Consider the following 18,854-nt stretch of genomic DNA (forward strand, 5'->3'; position numbering starts at 1 on the left):
TTCAAAATGTAGGAGGCTGGGTAGTAGTGTATAACAGCACAGTGACAATAAGGCCAAAACTTTAGAATATGTTGCCACATTTACCAAAATGCTATTTCATTTTTTTTTTTAAAAAACTGTCCAGACAAGCGTGGCCAGAATATTACATATACATACCACACAAAGGATAACACAAGTGGGTGTGGTGTTCTCAGCATAACACATAAGTACTTAATAGAAGTGGAAGTTATGGGAGATAGATTTCAGATCAATAAGGAAGAACTAAGGATTAGAGCTGTACAAAAAAGGAATGGGTTACCTTATGAGGTAGTGGGCTCCCTGTCATTAGAAGTATTCAAGAATGCTGCATATCATATCCCCCTCTTGGAGATTCACAATGCACATTAGCATATTAAAGGTTCTGAGAAGTCCTGCAGTAAAGAAACCTGTTTAACTTTAACGCAGCATTTCCCAAATTATTTGACCATAGAACCCTTTTCCCACCCACACCCCACCTTGATAATATTTATTCAGTTCTGTGGGACTAGAGTTCTCAGAATATATTATAGAAAATAATGAGCTACATTTCTTAAAATATAGTATTCACTATGTGCCTGAATAACAATTTGTCAGAGATATAGAAGAAACTGCCACACAGAGTAAAAGGTTGGAAGAGAAGGCCCCTGAAGATTCTAACACATATCAAAGCAAAGGGCTACAGGATCTTGATTATTTATCTTAAAAGGTTCCATGGGAAAAAGGCAAGTAGAACAAAAATGTAGTAAAATGCAAGGTTAACCAGTTCAAGTGCCTCCCTTTTATGTTCAAAGCCCAATTCCTAAAAGGAAGAGTGACACCTCAAAGACTGTAAATTATCACAAAAAAGATTTAGCCAAATATCTACTATATCTACTCCACCCACTAAGTTAATTACTATTTGAGAGAGAGAATTAAAAAAAAAAAGGGAGTAGCTTTCTATTAGAGTACTATCCAATTCCAGCTATCTTGTTTGAGTTTAATTGTTTTTCATAATATACTCTCCAAATAAAGTTAATATTTGTTTGATGCATAGTCACTAGATTGCCCTGTGCAATCTGTGATCTTGAATTAGACGTTCAAAGAAATGATTAAGTGTGATGATTTATAAACCATTAAAATCTATTAAAGTAGATATCAGGAAAAAATGTTTGCCTATATGCCCCACACTGTTAAATGTTTCTCTCTCTCTCTCTTTAGTTTTTCCTCTTTAAGAATTATATAAAACAACACACACTGGAAATGTAATATCAGACATGAGGCCAATCCGATATTAAGTTTAAGAATATAAACACTTAACAGTCCCAAATTTCAAAGTCAAGGTTCCCACAGTTACATTAACCTAGCCATTTTGTACATATACTAGGGCCATGAAATATAACAGTATATTAAGTAATACAAAATACAGTGGGAATCTTAACTTTTTAATTTTGTTTTTGTTTTTGTTTTAAGAGGCAGCACCTGGCTATGTTGCCTAGACTGGACTCAAACTCCTGGGCTCAAGACATCCTCCCACCTCAGCCTCCGAGAAATTATCTTAACTTGAATTTCCTGACTTTTGAATTCTCAACCCTAACCACTGTATTAAGGACATTTTTAGCAAAGGGGACCTTTACATTTTAACAGGTTATCATGGAGGAACATGCAAGGCCAGTAGTATTATTATAAACAAATATATTTGAGATATGGCTTTGCAAAATTAGACAAAAATTCACTTCCACTCAATGCAAACAGTAAAACCTCATTTCTGGGAGAGAGCTTTTTGCCAAAAAAAAAAAAGTCACAATATTTTAATTATTATCCAACTAGCATCAGGCATACTATGTCTGCCTAGTAAAAGCACTTACCAATTTGGGGGAAACTGGCTCTTCTTCAGCTGTCTAGTCCCCTGTAACAGAAGAAGAGGGGAATGGAATTAGACTACAAACAGATTTATGACACATCATGAAAAGCTGAAGATTCAAAGATTTCTATCTGATTTTAAGAAGGAAAAAACACAACACATACAAGTTTCCAAAGTTTTAAAACCAAAAGAAAAAAAAGTAAGAAATAGGTAGTTTTTACAGCAAAGAAAGAACTCAAGAGCAGTTAAATCTCTACTTTTCCATAGTTTTTCAAGACAAGGAAAAGTTAAGTAGTTGATGGTTTTCCTTTCCTAAGAGACACACAGAAATGAAATGTACCTCATCTAACACACAACCACACCCTCATCCCCCAAAAAGGACCTCTACTGTTGGTTGTTTTATATCAACAAATTAAGCTAACATTAGTCCTTAGTTCAGTCCACTTAAGTTTAGACCTTTTTTCAATTAATCTTGAAATGGATTTGCCTTATGTAAGGCTTTAAATATCACAGCACTTTATAATAATGTATAGTCAGAATTTTAATTAAACTTTTCATTCACATGAAAGATGCTAGGCTGTGAACCACATACATAAAAGTGATTTTTTTCCTATGTCACATAGCTAATCAGTGATAAAGTCAGAAAGAAAATCAAGGTTTTGGGATCCCAATCCAATATTAGGAAACAAAATTAAAACTTTTCCCTTAATATTTTAGTATTAAATTATTTAAACTCCACATGCCATGTTCTAAAACTGTGTCTTCCTTGTGCCTTAAACATGGTATGTCTGTCGAATATTACTCCAATAGTGTCTCATTTCCTCAGGGAATATTTCAAAAAATCTTCATGTCACACAGATTATAAATCTTTGTTTAATCATGTACAGTCATACCAAACATACATTAAAATTATTTAAAAGGGCCCCAAGTCATGCAGTTAGCATTCATTTCCAAAAGAAATTCAATTTGCTGCTCTATCCTGCCTTTTCTTTAACAGCAGTTCTTTTTAAAGTTCTCAGGTCCATCTAAATAACAATTTTAATCACCGAGATTAGAATGACTCTCAACCAAAAGAAAAATCATGCAAAAATCTGTAGAAAGATGCAGTTATTAAAAACTAGATTCTTAACACTACAAATACCTACAGGACTCTGTACCATGCAAAAGATACCTAAAACAGTACCAGGCACATAGTAAATGCTCAATAAATGTTTGTTAACTCAATGAATTGACTGAATGGACACTTCAAATGTCTGCTGCAGGCTTATCTTCCCTTTTATGCCTTTCTTGTTAGCTCTTTCAGGCTGCAGATAATTTCACATACATCCATCTCCCACACCATTATTTGTTAAATGAATGACTTTCTAAAACTGTTTTTATCCAAATGGTTGACTGGGAAGTAAAATAATACCATTTTAAAATATAATGAAAAGGAAAAGACTGGTAAATTAGATTAAATTAAAATTAAGAATTTCTGTTCATAAAAAAACCACCATTAAGAGAGTGAAAAAGCAAGCCACAGAAGTGGAGATGATAATTGCAATACATATAATCAACAACATATTTTATATAACTAGAATATATAAAATATGTTGAAATGCAGAGTGATCAGGATGGGACTGGGATTTTAACTTATACGGCATTTGAGAAAGTATAATCATATAAACTCTTCTGAAAAGTTACATTCAGTAAAAGGCAGCACAATGTACTACCTTATCTCCAGGGCATTTTTTCCAAAAATCAGCAGAGCCAATCCTAAATTGATAGAGAATTTTACCACAGTATCATGAAATCATGAAACTGCTCATAAAACTACTTGTAGGGACTGCAGAAATCACATAGGAAATCAAAGTCAAAGAAGTTAAGTGACTTCCCCAAAGGTCACTCAGCTAGTGGGTAGCAAAGCTGGAAAAGAACTTACAGACCCTGAGATCCCTTTAACTGAGCTCACTTTTCCACTAGACCTTACTTTCTTTTAACCACCTGCAACAGCTACTCTTCTAAGAAATAAACAATAAACACTGGTGAAATATTTTTGGAAAGGTGTGCATATAAAGTTTTAAAGAATAATCATATAGGTAAGCTATCTAGGGCAGGTTTTAAAATCTGAAATCTTTTATGCCTAAGGGATCCCCATGAAAGGGCTTCAGAGGGGTCTGTCAACTCCATGATACTATAATATATAAGCTAAATTCTATACATGTGAGTATAGGTACAGTATCCTGGGAAGAGGGTCCACAGCTTTAATCAGTTTTGCAAGAGGTTCAGATACCCAAAAAGAGTAAATTATTTTTAGACAAGTGATTCTTCTTTTTTTTTTTGAGACAGAGTCTCACTCTGTTGCCCAGGCTAGAGTGCCATGGCGTCAGCCTAGCTCACAAGCAACCTCAAACTCCTGGGCTCAAGCAATCCTCCTGCCTCAGCCTCCCAAGTAGCTGAGACTACAGGCATGCGCCACCATGCCCAGCTAATTTTTTCTATATATATTTTTAATTGTCCTTATAATTTCTTTCTATTTTTAGTAGAGACGGGGTCTCGCTCTTGCTCAGGCTGGTCTCGAACTCCTGAGCTCAAACAATCCACCCGCCTCGGCCTCCCAGAGTGCTAGGATTACAAGCTAGACTAGTGATTCTTAAATACTGTGCACATCAGAAATCCCAAAGTGTTTCTTCTGAAGACTGAATATTAATTGACAAAATTGAAACTGATTTTTAAAAAAGAAATGCAAATATTTTATTTCTGTAATTTAAGAAGACTACTCAGCAAAAAAGTAAGATTTATACACAAATTTGTACTTTTTACACTACCCATAAGCAAGAAAGTATTTAAGTCTGAAATGGAAGCTTGAGTGCCTCAGGTTAAGTTGATTAAAAGTCCCCTTAATTTTATTCTCATGTACATTTCACATTTGTAACTAAGTTCAAAACTTTAACCATATTTGTTTAAGTTTTTAAAATACAGATTTTTTTGAAAAGTACATTCAAAACATAAATTAGAGTAAATAAAACTATTTTTGCTTTTAGAGATGTATATTATCTTGCTAATATAACTTCATACATTTTTTGCAAACTGAAGGTTGTTCACCTCTCCAGAACTTCACAGGTAGCTGCTTTAATTAGAGCCAATAAAGAAATGAATCATCCAGATTTCTGACATGGTTATAAAATTTAAAATATTATAAATAAATCAAAGGTGACTAATAACTACTTCTTAAGTATCTTTTGTAAAATATCTAAAACCTTTGCATATGAAGAATCGATATTAAACAAATTTTGCTGAGAAAAATTTTAATACTAGATCATGTTTTAAATTAGGCCAAAATTTAATTCACCCCACTACAAATTTCAAACGATTAAGTTTACAGCCTGTGCTCAATCATAAATTTTGATAAGAGACTAGAATAGCACAGGTAATTGTCATTCAAAGACACTTTAAAATGTCACCTTACCCAGAAGATTGAATCTCTTCTCTTTCCCTACTACACCAGGATGATAGTGGTCCAATGACTAAGTTTTATTATACAGTAGGCTTTGCTGCTTTTTATTTGCCCTTCCTAACTTCCAAGAGAAAGCAAATAATTTCAAAATAAATTTAAATGCAGGTAAGTGGTTAGAAGAAAAAGAAGAATCCAGCTTAATGAGATTTAGTCCTTTGAGCCCCAACATCACAATAACCATCCCTCTTATCCCCAACTCTCTTACCATCTCGTGGACATCCCTCAGCACTTCCCCCTTTACTCTCATGAAGCATCATTTTCCCCCTCATCACTACTGGATCATTTTGTTCCCTCTATTTTAAAAAATAAAATAAAACAAAAAACCTCCCTTCCCTAGTTATTGTCCCATATCTATACTACCATTTATAGCAAAAATCCCTGAGAGAGTTAACCATACTGTCTCTAATTCCTCTCCTTCCAGTCTCTACTAAACCCACACTAGTACGCCCTTTGCCTCCCTCCATTCTTGCCAACATCACCAATGACCTCTCAATTGCTAAATCCAATAGTAAAGTCTCAGTCAGTCCTCACTTCCTTGTTCAATCACTATTACTTGACCCAGGTGATCATTCCTTCCTTCTTGAAACTCATTCTACTCTTGACTTCCAGGACATCACCCTCTCTTGATTTTCCTCCTAATCTCTCTGGCTACTCTTATCAGTTTCTTTTGCTAGATCCTCCTCATCTCTAAGACCTCAAAATGTAGAATTGCCCCAGGGTTCAGTTCTTGGAATTTCTCCCCTTTCATATTACCCCAGTCTCATGGCTATAAAAGGATCTATATACTGGCAATTCCTAATTTTTATCTCCAGCCCAGACCTTTCACCTGAATTCCAAATTCATATACCCAACTGCCCACTCAACACTGGTCAAGTAGGTATCTCAGACCCAACAAGTCAAAAACCAAACTCCTGACTACCTATCCCTCAACCTCCAACCTCCTCCTCAGAGTCATTCCCATCACAATAAATGGTAACTCTACCCCTCAAGGGAAAACTTTTAAAGTCATCTTAGACTCCTCTTTTTTCCAAATCCCACATCTAATCCAATAGCTAACCATGCCCCTCTCCTTCAAAATATATCTTTTATGACCACTTGTCTCAACTCCACTGCCACCTCCGTGGTCCAAGTCAACATTACCTTTCACCTAGATGACTGCAATAGCCTCTAACAGCCTCCCAACTTCTGCCTTAGCTCCACTACAGTCTATTCTCCCAGCAGCCAGAGTGAGCTTTTCAAAATCCAAGACAGATCTTATTCCTTCTCTGCTCAAAATCCTCCAATGGCTTTCCACTATACTTGAACAAAAAGTTGAAGTTCTTTACAATGGCCCACAAGGCACTAGCCTCTGCTACTCTCAGCCCTCCTATCTCCCCATTGTACAATATGCTCCAGCAACACTGGCCTCTTTTCTGTTCTTCAGACACTCGAAGAAAATTCCCTTCTAAGGGTTCTGCTACTTGGTCTTCTTTCCCTCTGGCTGGAACATTTTCTCTTCCTCCAAATATCTTCATGGCTTACTCCCTCGAAATGTTTAGGAAGTCTACAGCAGTTTCAAGAGTAGGAGAATAATAAAATAATGACTAAGACTGTAATAAGAATTGTTCTCCTCCTCAAACTTTTACTTATGCTCTTTCTTATACTAAGAATACTCTTTTACCTTCTAACTATCCAAATCTCACCCAGACATTAGGATCCAGATAAAGACTCACTGATAAATAAAGACCTTCCCAAATCATCCTAACTTCTAATTCTCCCTTTCTTTAAACTCCCGGAGTGTTTATCACCTTTCTCATTCATTTTAGAATTTAACCACATACTGCCTCACATTTTAACCTATATGATTTACCTCCCTAATTAGACTACACATACATGCATACACACACACACACACACACACACACACACACACACACACACAAATAGAGCAGAATTAACACCCTGTACAAGTAGTTCTCAATCCTAAATCAGGATAAGAAATAAAACTTCAAAAAATAGACTCACAGTCCTTCCCCTTACAGATTCTAAATTCATTATGTCTTATTTGGAACCCAGACATTTGCATTTTTTTAAGTTCCCCCTGAAGATTCTGATAGGCAGTCAGGATTAGGAACCCAATGCCTGCCTTACAGTACTCTATTTCCTTCAGTCCCTAGAAAAGTAGCCCCTCAAATAGCCTAAAACTAGAATGGACACCTCCGAGTATCAGATCCATACCTTCATTTCACAGGGGAACAGAGGTCCAAGAAGTTTAGATAACTAGCTAAAATCTACAAAGATAATGAGAGGCAAAGCTCAGCCTAAAACCCAGATTCACTACTCTCAATCTAGGAATCCTTACATCTGACTGTACATAAATAAATGAAAGGAATAAAAATCCACAATTCACGGATAGGTGTAGTAAACAGTGATTATCTAATACTTGGCCACTGACTATAGTGTCTAAGCTCTAAAACTGTATATTAACTTCCATATGCTTGAAAAATGTGAGCCATACTACCTGACAAAAGACTTCAAGGCTAGAGTAACTGTAGGAAGACTTATAAGTAAAAAAATAATTTTTACTAAGTCTTCTTACAATATATACAAAAACTGTTAGTATTATTTATTTTGTGGTTGAGAAGTAGTAGCAGAAATAAATGGAAAGAAGAAATCTTCCTTCATCACATTATAAAGTACAAAAATCCTCATTCACAAGCTTCCACAGCTCACAAGGTTATAAATGTATTCTAAGTCTAATCATAACGAAAACTTCTTAATTACAGATCAGACTTAGTAAATCACTCCATATCCCAAGACAACTCAACTCTATCTTAATAATCAGTTAATCTCAGGACCAAAACTTTTGCCATCCACAACAACCACCAAAAAAAAAACCCTCAGGTATCTATAAGGCATTATGAAAGAGTTTGAGCTTATCCTGGTATATAGGGATTTAAGGAAGTGCCTCCTATTAACACTAATGGGAGTTCTGGGTGTAAACTATAAGCACCAAGGAGGAGGATCAATGCCCAGCACTACATTTGTGAAAACCCTTCTATTGCACTAACTGTAACTACTGGGAGTTGTTCTCTCAGAAATGGGATAATAGACCCAAATTCCTATGTCTCTAAAGCACAAAGATAATTCAAATAAAAGTCACTTAGGAAGGTCACTGGTAAACACCAGATTTTAAAAAAAGACAAGAAAAAACTAAACTAAAAGAACAATTAACACACTAAGGAAATTGTATAAAATAGTACCAACATGTACAGAAGAAACTAGAGTATTGCTGGAGAAAGCACAATAAACCCAACTATAGCCAGAAGCTTATCCAAAGAAAAACACAGACAGACAGACAGACACAGACACAGACACAGACACACACACACACACACACACACACACACAAATCAAAACAAAAACTCTTCCCCTAATGGAGCCCTAAGAACACTACAACCCTTGCTTTTAAACACAGAAGAAAACTCCTGCTGCATTGATAGCCAAGAATAATCACTGAGTACTTCCAGACAAACGGATAATGATCACAAACTGCTGAGGACAACCAAAACTAACTAAATAAAAATGGTAGCACCTATTTGTGTTCCATCCTTCCTCACTTCCCAATATAGCACCGCTGTACTCACCAGGCTAGAAAATGAGCAGGTGCCTTTCAGGCTATAGAAAACTTAGTGATACACACACACACATACACACACACACACACACACACACAAACACACACAGAGTCCAAACACAAACACAAAGGGAATGATACTCTCTCACTTGAAGGGGCTTAAGAAACACAAGGCTTTGCTGTAGGCCTTGAAAACTAAGAGTAGGCCTTACCGAAGAAGTAAGGAAAAAGCCAAGGTTTATACCAAGTCCACATTTCAAAGACTAAAAGAATTAACATTTATTTCAGCTAAAAAGCTTTGGCAACAATCCATTTTTTTAAAGGACGGAGAAATTAAGATTTTCTCCATTTCTATCCTCAAAACTGGAATCTCTTCTGACTATATAGGTTTAGCTCTACACACAAATCGAAAAGAACCCTGACTTAAAGGCCTAAAAACTAAAAATGGTTCCATACAATTCACATTAAAACAAAAATCTATGTAGTCCAACATATTGATTCTTTACCATCATTGCTATCATTAATGAACATTTATGTTTTATTTGTAGTTTGAAATGTCAATGAGAAATTGAAACAGCTACAGTATACTGGGGATTTTAACTTTTGAAACAAAAACCACAAAGAAAATAGGAGTCTGAAGCATAAAGCCTCAATCATGCTGATAAGTAAGTGGTCCTAAAACTTGAAAGTGAAAGCAATTCAGACCTCAAAAAGAAGTTGTTTGCTTGATATTAATGCTAGCCTTTAAAACCAAAAATATGTTCTGTTACAGAAGACTGAAATCAGGGCTTCCATTAACCTTGTTAAAAAAAAAATCCCATGAGCATGGATTTTTTTCCTAAGTCTCTTCATCAGAGCAGCATGGGGTCCCATTAGGCACCCTATTTTACTTCCACCTTATAAATAACGTTAGCTATTCGCTATTTCCATGGAAACCAAGTACAGAGAAACCCACTTAAATGAATACCGGTTAAAAGAATAAGTTTTATTTTAGAAAGGTTTTGCTGCTCTAGATGAACTCTTCTGGGGAATACTACAAAGTCTTAAGTATAATTTTTTAAAATATATCTTTGGTGTAGAGGGAGCTTATTAAAGGTCCTGTTAAATAAGTACACTCCTTGCACTAAACTAAATATGCCAAATAACATTGTAACATTAAAGATACATTTTCAATGCACTGCACAGGGGTTTAGTTGCACAACTTCCATTGACTATGCTTCCTCATGCATGGGGATGGAATAATTACCCCATGGGTCTAATTTAAACAACAAAAACCAAATAAATTCAGAAGTAAGGCTATCATCACCTTGTAGTGATTAGTAATGAAAAGGCCCATGCACAACTTACTCCAAAGAGGAGCAAACAACTTAAGTTTGCAATCACTATTACATACAAGGTCTAAGCCAAAACTCCCTCCTCAACAAACCATTTTACAAGTTGACATGTATTCCTCACTCAGGTTAAACAGAATATGCACAAGGAGGAAGTACAGAACAAGACTCAGTGATTTGCCAACTTTAAGTTGACTTACATATTTCCCTGCATTTGTTAAGAAATGACCACTAATGGTGGCACACACAAAAGTTACGGATAGACACGTGTACGTAAAATAAAATACAACTCATAAGAACAGTAAATTCAAACCTAATAATCCTAGAATTTCTAAAGACAGAGGGGGTAAGAAAAACTAAAATTTTTCCAGCAGATGTGGTTCTTCATTAAATTAGTGGTGGCTCAGACATCTTCAATAAGTTAAAAGACAAATGAAAATAATATTCTCCTAAAAGGGATTATCAGTATTGAATTTACAATGTATGAGAAGAATTAACATTCTCACACACATTTTTCCTTTGAGTATACCAATGTATCTATTTGTACTGCATGTTTGGAAAAAATAAAATTACTTTCCTGGTATGTTTTACACATCACAAATAAAGACTGGCAAAATACTGATAACTGTTAAAGTCTGGGAATGGGTACATGGAGTTTGTTATATTATTCACTCTACTTTTGTATATGCTTTTAAATTTTCATAATAAGTTTTTTTAAATTCCATAAAGTTAAGGCTCTTGTTGCAAATATGTTTTTTCTCTATGTATAATTAAATAATAGATGAAATGTCTTGTATAAACCTTAGAAGCTACTGAATTTAAGACCAATACAGCCATTAACATGTAACCACAACTAATTCACAAATTTACTTTTCTTACCAAACAATTCCGTTAACAATTCAAAACCACTAGGAGAAATCTGGAAAGGGGTCTGCAATTTTGCAACTATCAACTAATGAAATGTAAAAGATCAATATATAATAATAAGCCATCAGAATATTTTATATTTTATAAAGCAAAGAAATTCTGGTCCTCTTAATTAGTAAATCAGAATACTTTTGTAATCAGCAACAAACACCAAAAATTTCCATTTTCTTCTCCAATTAGGTCCACAGGACTACAGACAGCAATCTAATAAATTAATGCTTATCTTAGTGAAGTAACATGCCTGCCCCTTACCCACCTATGCATCTATCTCATCCCCTACCAGAAAATACAGCAATTTCTGAGGTAAAAAGAACTTTTTCTATTTTCTCCCTTAGTCCAGATATAAAATGTTTCACAAATATTCGGTTATTTCAAAAGTGATTTTAAGCTATCTATTATCCAAATCCTGTCTGAGAGCCCCAAATGAGGGTGAGATCCCCATAAACCATTGCAACTTTAAGATCTTGATAACAGCTCTCCCTGTTTAAAAACTAATTATTACAATGGTGTTTTATTTTAAGAGAAATAGAAATAAAACAATAGTGGCTTTGGAGGGAGTGATGAACAGCAGGCAGGGGACAGTGTACAAAGAAGAGAGATAGCAAAGAGATAGTACGCAGAGAAGAGCGGAGGACAAAGGCAATGGAGGGAGTGTGGGCAAGTAATGGTGGGCCTGCACACTTGTAACAGCTCACCTGTGTCACAGGCAGCACCATTTTTACAAATTATGCAGGTACAAACCGATTTTCATAATTCTTTAAATCAACCCCAAAGATACTTGTAGAGTCTATTTCTAAGCTGTATATTTATTAAATTGAAAAATGAATCTAAACTTTCCACAATTCCATTCAACCAAGTGAAACAACTTTTACAGACCCTGCATTCAGCTAAAGTAAAGAAAAACTTAATACTGTATGTATGCTATGCTAGTTTTAAAACTATAAAGCTTTACTTACTGGCCACTCTATCCATTGTAAAGTAAGATTATATTTTTTTAATTAAAAGAAAACTATACAGCCCACTATAAAATTACTTAATTCTTAAAATATTCATTGAGCTAAGTACAGCGCTTTATTAAAACAAACTGGTTGGAATTTCTGCTCAGAAAGCACAAACTATATTTTACGAACCCAGACAAAATCAAATATAGTAAATACATCTATTCACTTACTAGGCCTTTATCAAACTGTACAGTTGGGTAAATGAGAACAAAAAGTTAATGGAAACCATTATGCTACTTATAACTCAAATGCTCACTAGTGGCAACACATACCATATTCAGGATGCTTTGGTAAGCTATTACAAATAATTTTGTTGAATCCCTGAAAACCAAAAAACTACACAGATTAAAGATTTTAAAAGTTTCAGAACCAAATCAATAGTGAATGAATAAAATAAATCCTATTTCACATTTAATGATCTTTTCCCCCTTCCCTCATTTATTGGTTTCATTTACAAGATAGACAGATAGGAAGATAGAGATAAGATACACACATACACACATTCTAATGGCTATATTAAAAACTCAATTCTTTACCAAAAAAACCCTCAATTCTGAGATCACTGTGACTTTTCTCATAATCGACTTGTTCTCAGGCCCAGTTTCTGGGCATAATATAGGCAGCTTATGACAATTAAATGTAGAAAGAAAATAGCAATTACCATACGAAAAGACCAGGCACCAGAAGAGAAGAAATTTCACAAAGGCAAAATATCCAAAATCAGAAGGCAAATAAACTGTGCCCATCAATACTAGAAAGCATTTGTGTGCCACTTTTATATATCTGGGGTTCTACAATTGTTTCCATTAGTTATTACACCCAATCATGAGTTCTCAAGGGTTAAATACACACAGTCTGTCAGAACCAATGGACTGACCAGCTGATGAGAATTTTGGTTTTGAGTTATAATTCCCAGTCTACTACTAACTTGATGCTAAGTGACTAACTATAAACTGCATCAGTATCTTGGTGCTAATCTCATAAGCTGTTCAGGAAAAAAAGGAAAGAAAAACTTGTATCACACTAAGGGTTTCAATAAATATAAAGTGCCCTGAAATATTTAAAAGGCTGTGTTAAAACTGACATATTCCCATGTATTTTCTATTTCTCCCAGAGGTATCTCACAAATAAGAACTCATTAGATACACTTTTATCATCCATACCCTTTTTCACCACGGCAATTGGGTAGGGGGGAACCTCTCTGGCTAAATTGTTCCATATTTACTCTTTCTCATAAACTTTTGGTGGGACTGTAACAATAACAGTAATAATGACAATAGCTATCATTTATTGAATGTCTTAAGATTTCCTCATTTTATCTTCACATGAACCCTAGGAGGTTGCTATTATCATCCCTGTATCATAGATGAAGAAACTGTGACCAGCACAGTGGTTGGTATGCAGTATGTACATGATACATCTTTATTGAAGGGAGCTTATATAATCAGTCCAAGGTCACACATTCAACTTTAAGCGGTTATACAGAAATTCCAACCCTGGGGTCAGACTCCAAAGCTCAGACTCTTTTCCCAATGTGCAACATTTGTCTCAATCCTTGAGAAGGGATGAAAGGTTCAGAGAACTAAGGTTAAGTACCATTTATTTAGTACTTACTACGTGTCAGGCACTTCTACTAGGTTATACTTTATACGTTATAAACTCATTTATTCCTCATAACAACCTCGTTTTATTCACATTTTACACTTGAAGAAACCAAGGCAGAGGCACAAAAGAGTGATAAGCCCACAGTCAGAGCTAATACTTGGCAAAACTAGAATTTGAGCCCATGCAGACTGGGCTCCAGTGCCAATACTCTTAACCACTGTGCTCTCCTGCCATGCTAAAAACTTCCCTTCACTTGAATTACATTAAAACCAAACTGTCAATCTTTTTACCAAATTACTCAATTGTAAATCTGGATTAATTGAAGGAAAACTAGTAGTGCTCTTCTAAGCATGTGGACCAGGCTTCTTTACAGGCACACAGGATATGCCCCTGGTGATTAGATCATTGCACTGCTCAGGAAGTGACACACCGTAAATCTAGTTAAGAGCCCCCAGCCCACCCTTCCCCACACTCAGACCCATACTAACCATGAACTGCAAGAAACAGACAATTCAAAGATGTCCCAGTGCAATCTTCTATAAAATGAGTGTCACTCTGGAAATATCTGAGTGTGTACAGTACTCTTCCATCACCCCTTCCTCCCACCATCATAAAAAACACCACAAAAGGAATGAATGAGTCTAAGCTACTTAAAAATCGTAACAAATGTCCAATGATAACTACAAATTTAAATGAGAAAAAAATAAATGCAAAATTCTCATAATTTTGTAACTTGTCCAAATTCTACACTTAAAAAGCACTAAGCCTCCTTGAAAGACTCAATTCTTAAAGACTACCTTCTTATCATAAAGTGCCTTGAACGGTACAGAGAAAAGTCCATTTTTGCCTTAGACTCTGAATATCTTGGTATGTATATTTAAAACAATCATTCCTGCTGCATTATAAATTGTTGAGGGTTCTACTCTAATAACTAATAGTATGACAATGTATTACACAAATAAAAATATTAAGCATGGATTTAATATTTGTATATTAACACATAATATATACAGAAAATAAATATAAAGAACAGGACTGGACCTGAAGGTACTGAGAACTTGACACAATGAAAACAGGAACTATCACAGCGCAGCTCCCTCCATTGACATCGTAAAGTTGCCACATTTTCTGGGCTCTCTTTTGAATTAATGTGGCATCTGTTCCAAGTACAGCATGCTAACATTTTACTAAAAGATATTTTCATTCTACATTTGTATCTGGTTTGCTTTTCATTTGAACTCCTGTTGTATTTCAATGGTCATTATTTCTTTATACCAAGTTGTCAATTTGACATTCCTAATCTTTCTCCCCTGAACACAAAAAGGGTGGGGAGGAACCATCAGCTTAAAACTCTCTAACAGCAATAATTACAATATACTTTGCATATAGATTAAATAAAGAAAATAAACAGCACAAAGATTTTTGTAGGCTTTTTAGTATCAAGTCCTGATAAGTTAACGAACGGCATCTGTTCCTTTCAGAAAAAGAATTCTGCTCTGAGGTGTTGGGGGTAGGGAGAGAAGTAAACAAATACTAAATAGAATAATTCAAGTTACAAAGTTTGGTCTTCAAGAAACGATGGTTTCAATAATTTGTACATATCCAACTCTATCGAGTGATAATTGCTTTTTAAGATATCCTCAAAAATGCTGCAGCAACAAGCCAAATACAACCACTTGTACTTAACATGCATGCTGCATACTCTACAATGTTACGTCACATCAGGCACAGAGAAGACGCTTACCAAGCTATCCTGCGTTCTATAAACTGCCTAACAACAACAGAAAAAGGCACTGCCATCTCAATGGGAGTAGGAGCTTTCAGGGTAGGCAGCCTTTTTTTCCCTTTGGTCACCTCTGAAGAAAACAAATAAGGCTTATATTTCTGTCTTTTAAGCTCTCCTCTCTCAAGGCCTTTACTCTCAATCTTTCATTCTTTCACAGAGAGAAAGGCTGTTTCTTTAAAATTAAAAAGCTGTAAAAGATAACTCCAACTTAAAAGCCCCACACCTTTTACTAACAGTCCTCCAGCAGTCCCGATAGCTGTCTCTTCTGCAGGAAGATAGCCTATCCAGAGCACTCATCGCAAAATGGGTGTGAACACCCTGGAGAAGGGAGCCACTGGGAAGACATTATTACAATTTATATTTTTAAATCTCATCCTTTTTTGAATTTCAACTTTCCTGTATGCTTGATAACATACAAAAAATACTAGTTCAGACTATTATACATTTACTGTGGCTATTTTCAATAGCCATAATTTTAAGAAGTTTGGAGACTACTGGTCAAGACAACTGGGTCTTTCTTTTATATTCTAATAAAAAAGAAAAATAGGCTCTGCCATAACTTACTCAAGGTCTTGTCTCTGACTCAGTTTCACCATCCATGACATTAATTGAGCCCTCTGTACAAGACTACTATGAAGACTACTCTGTCTGAGCCACTCAAAATGAAAAGCATTCATCAATGAGAAATGCTGTCAACTTGGCATTAAAACATTGACTGTACTATGGTTTAAATAAACTGCTACACTATCAGATCCAGTTCTTAGACTTTTAAGGCAAATTTTCAGCACTTCACTAAATGTGGGTCTAAAGAAGCATCAAGCACCTTAGATGCAAGGAGTGTATTCTAGGATTAGAAAGGCCTTTTTAAAAACCTCTATAATGAAAACCTTATTATTTATGTAATAACATTTTTAATTTAAAAATTACAAAGGTGAATTGTGACTAATAACCTTAGCAACAAGTTAAAACTCTCAAAGCCAGAATCAAAAGATTTACATTTAATGTAGATTATAAGGCCTTTAGTATGCCTTTTTAAATATAATACCAGAAAAATGAATAGTACTCAAATAATTTTTTTTTACTGCTTTAAAAAATACTGGGTTATCAGTATAGCATTCCATACTGGTGGGGTGAGTAAGGATAGGTGATGGGGTTGAGGTCAGCCAACACCAATCCCATGAAGATGCAAGGACTAGGACTCATTCCTATGCAGGGTATCTTTATGCTGATTAAGCAGTACTGGTTTAAGTTTCTATTAACTAAAATATTTCAAGTATTACTTTGGTTTTAAAACCTTACTTTACTTTGTAAATGTTGAGTGAATGCTTCCTAACAACCAAGAAAAGAGAGACTATCAGTTTAAAAAAAAAGTTATCTAAAAACATAATTGCTCTCTTTATAAGTAGCTACCAGAATAAACTAGTAGCATTCTGAAATGATGCCTCCTAAATTACTTGTATGGAACAGAAAACAAAGTTGTCATTTTAAACTAATATTTTTTTTAAGTTTTAAAAATAACAACCATCTCTAAGGCATGAGGCGCAAATAAAAAGAACTTAAAATGCTTTCTGCTTATAGGTAACAATCAGTCTAGGGGATTAGGTTTATAACCTTAATGTATAAATCTTACGTACTTCTCTTCCTCCAATCTTACTCCCATTCCTACCTGAGCCCTATATTCAAAGACAAGCAAGATTTTAAAATAGTCACTTGAAAAAAAGAAAACTTCAATGGAGTATGACGGTATGATTCCACTTTTTTTTTTTTTTTTTGAGATAGAGTCTCGCTGTGTTGCCCGGGCTAGAGTGAATGCCGTGGCGTCAGCCTAGCTCACAGCAACCTCAGACTCCTGGGCTTAAGCGATCCTCCTGCCTCAGCCTCCCGAGTAGCTGGGACTACAGGCATGCGCCACCATGCCCGGCTAATTTTTTCTATATATATATTTTTAGTTGGCCAGATAATACCTTTCTATTTTCAGTAGAGACGGGGTCTCGCTCTTGCTGAGGCTGGTCTCGAACTCTTGACCTCGAGCGATCCACCCGCCTCGGCCTCCCAGAGTGCTAGGATTACAGGCATGAGCCACCGCACCCGGCCTAATTCCACGTTTTAAAAATGCATATATGTGGCCGGGCGCGATGGCTCACGCCTGTAATCCTAGCACTCTGGGAGGCCGAGGCGGGTGGATCGCTCGAGGTCAAGAGTTCGAGACCAGCCTCAGCAAGAGCGAGACCCCGTCTCTACTAAAAATATAAAAAGAAATTATCTGGCCAACTAAAATATATATAGCAAAAATTAGCCGGGCATGGTGGCATGGTGGCGCATGCCTGTAGTCCCAGCTACTCGGGAGGCTGAGGCAGTAGAATCGCTTAAGCCCAGGAGTTTGAGGTTGCTGTGAGCTAGACTGACGCCACGGCACTCACTCTAGCCTGGGCAACAAAGCGAGACGCTGTCTCAAAAAGAAAAAAAAAAAAAATGCATATATGTACACTATACGTACATAAATAAATGTACAGGAAAAGTTTAAAAGTAGCATGGGAATGGGATGACTAATTTTCTACTTTATACACAACTATATTGCTAAGTCTACATTGACTTTCATAACTCATATGTACTGCTTTTGTAGTATTTCTTAAAAGAAAGGGCACTTATCTAACACTCTAAAATATAGTTATGTAAAGACTGACTGAAATAGTGAATGTAAACAATCTGCACCTACTAAGAAAATGTATAAAATAACCTACATCATGCTATAGTGCCCAACCAACTTCCAACCTTTAAGAAACAGGTATTAGACACCACTCCACACAAGGCTCTGTGCTTGGCAACGGGCATACAGCTTTGAACAAAACAGGCACTATCCCAAATGCCTTCATTTCCATTCCACTCCAATGCTTACTATTTCCAAAACATTCAACCTAACCCAACCAAAATCAACATGAAACAGTCTCAAAATGACACATCATAACTGTTGGCATTTCAGTAAATTGAAAACTTCTTTAGTAATTCATTTTCTAGGTTTCTATGGGAATTACATAGTTTAGTAAAGCATTGTGGACGCTTAAGAGCAGGGGCTCAGGAATCATATCTGGGCTTGAATCCAGGTTGTATTTGTTACCTACGTGATCCCAGGGAAACCTCTACTTCCTCACTTATAAAATGGAGATAGGATAATAATAGTAAATCCTCAGAATATTGCTGTAAGGATTAAAATTAAATGAGATCCTATGTGTAAAA

The 18,854-nt window shown here is 35.6% G+C and overlaps 1 protein-coding gene across 15 annotated transcripts in view; it reads right to left on the reverse strand.

Annotated features, from left to right (window-relative positions):
• PHF21A (PHD finger protein 21A) overlaps positions 1 to 18,854 on the reverse strand; it is a 180,840-nt gene that overhangs the window by 151,424 nt on the left and 10,562 nt on the right. For 10 of the 15 annotated variants that reach the window (XM_045557905.1, XM_045557907.1, XM_045557903.1 and 7 more), the window contains exons 2-3: positions 1,863 to 1,903; positions 299 to 410 (exon numbers count right to left, since the gene is read on the reverse strand). The gene's annotated coding sequence lies outside the window, so the exon portion shown is untranslated. The remainder of the gene's footprint in view (positions 1 to 298; positions 411 to 1,862; positions 1,904 to 18,854) is intronic. The other 5 variants (XM_045557896.1, XM_045557906.1, XM_045557902.1 and 2 more) reach the window with 1 other exon arrangement.

Source organism: Lemur catta, chromosome 7 (genome assembly GCF_020740605.2).
Source record: "Lemur catta isolate mLemCat1 chromosome 7, mLemCat1.pri, whole genome shotgun sequence".
Classification (NCBI taxonomy): domain Eukaryota; kingdom Metazoa; phylum Chordata; class Mammalia; order Primates; family Lemuridae; genus Lemur; species Lemur catta.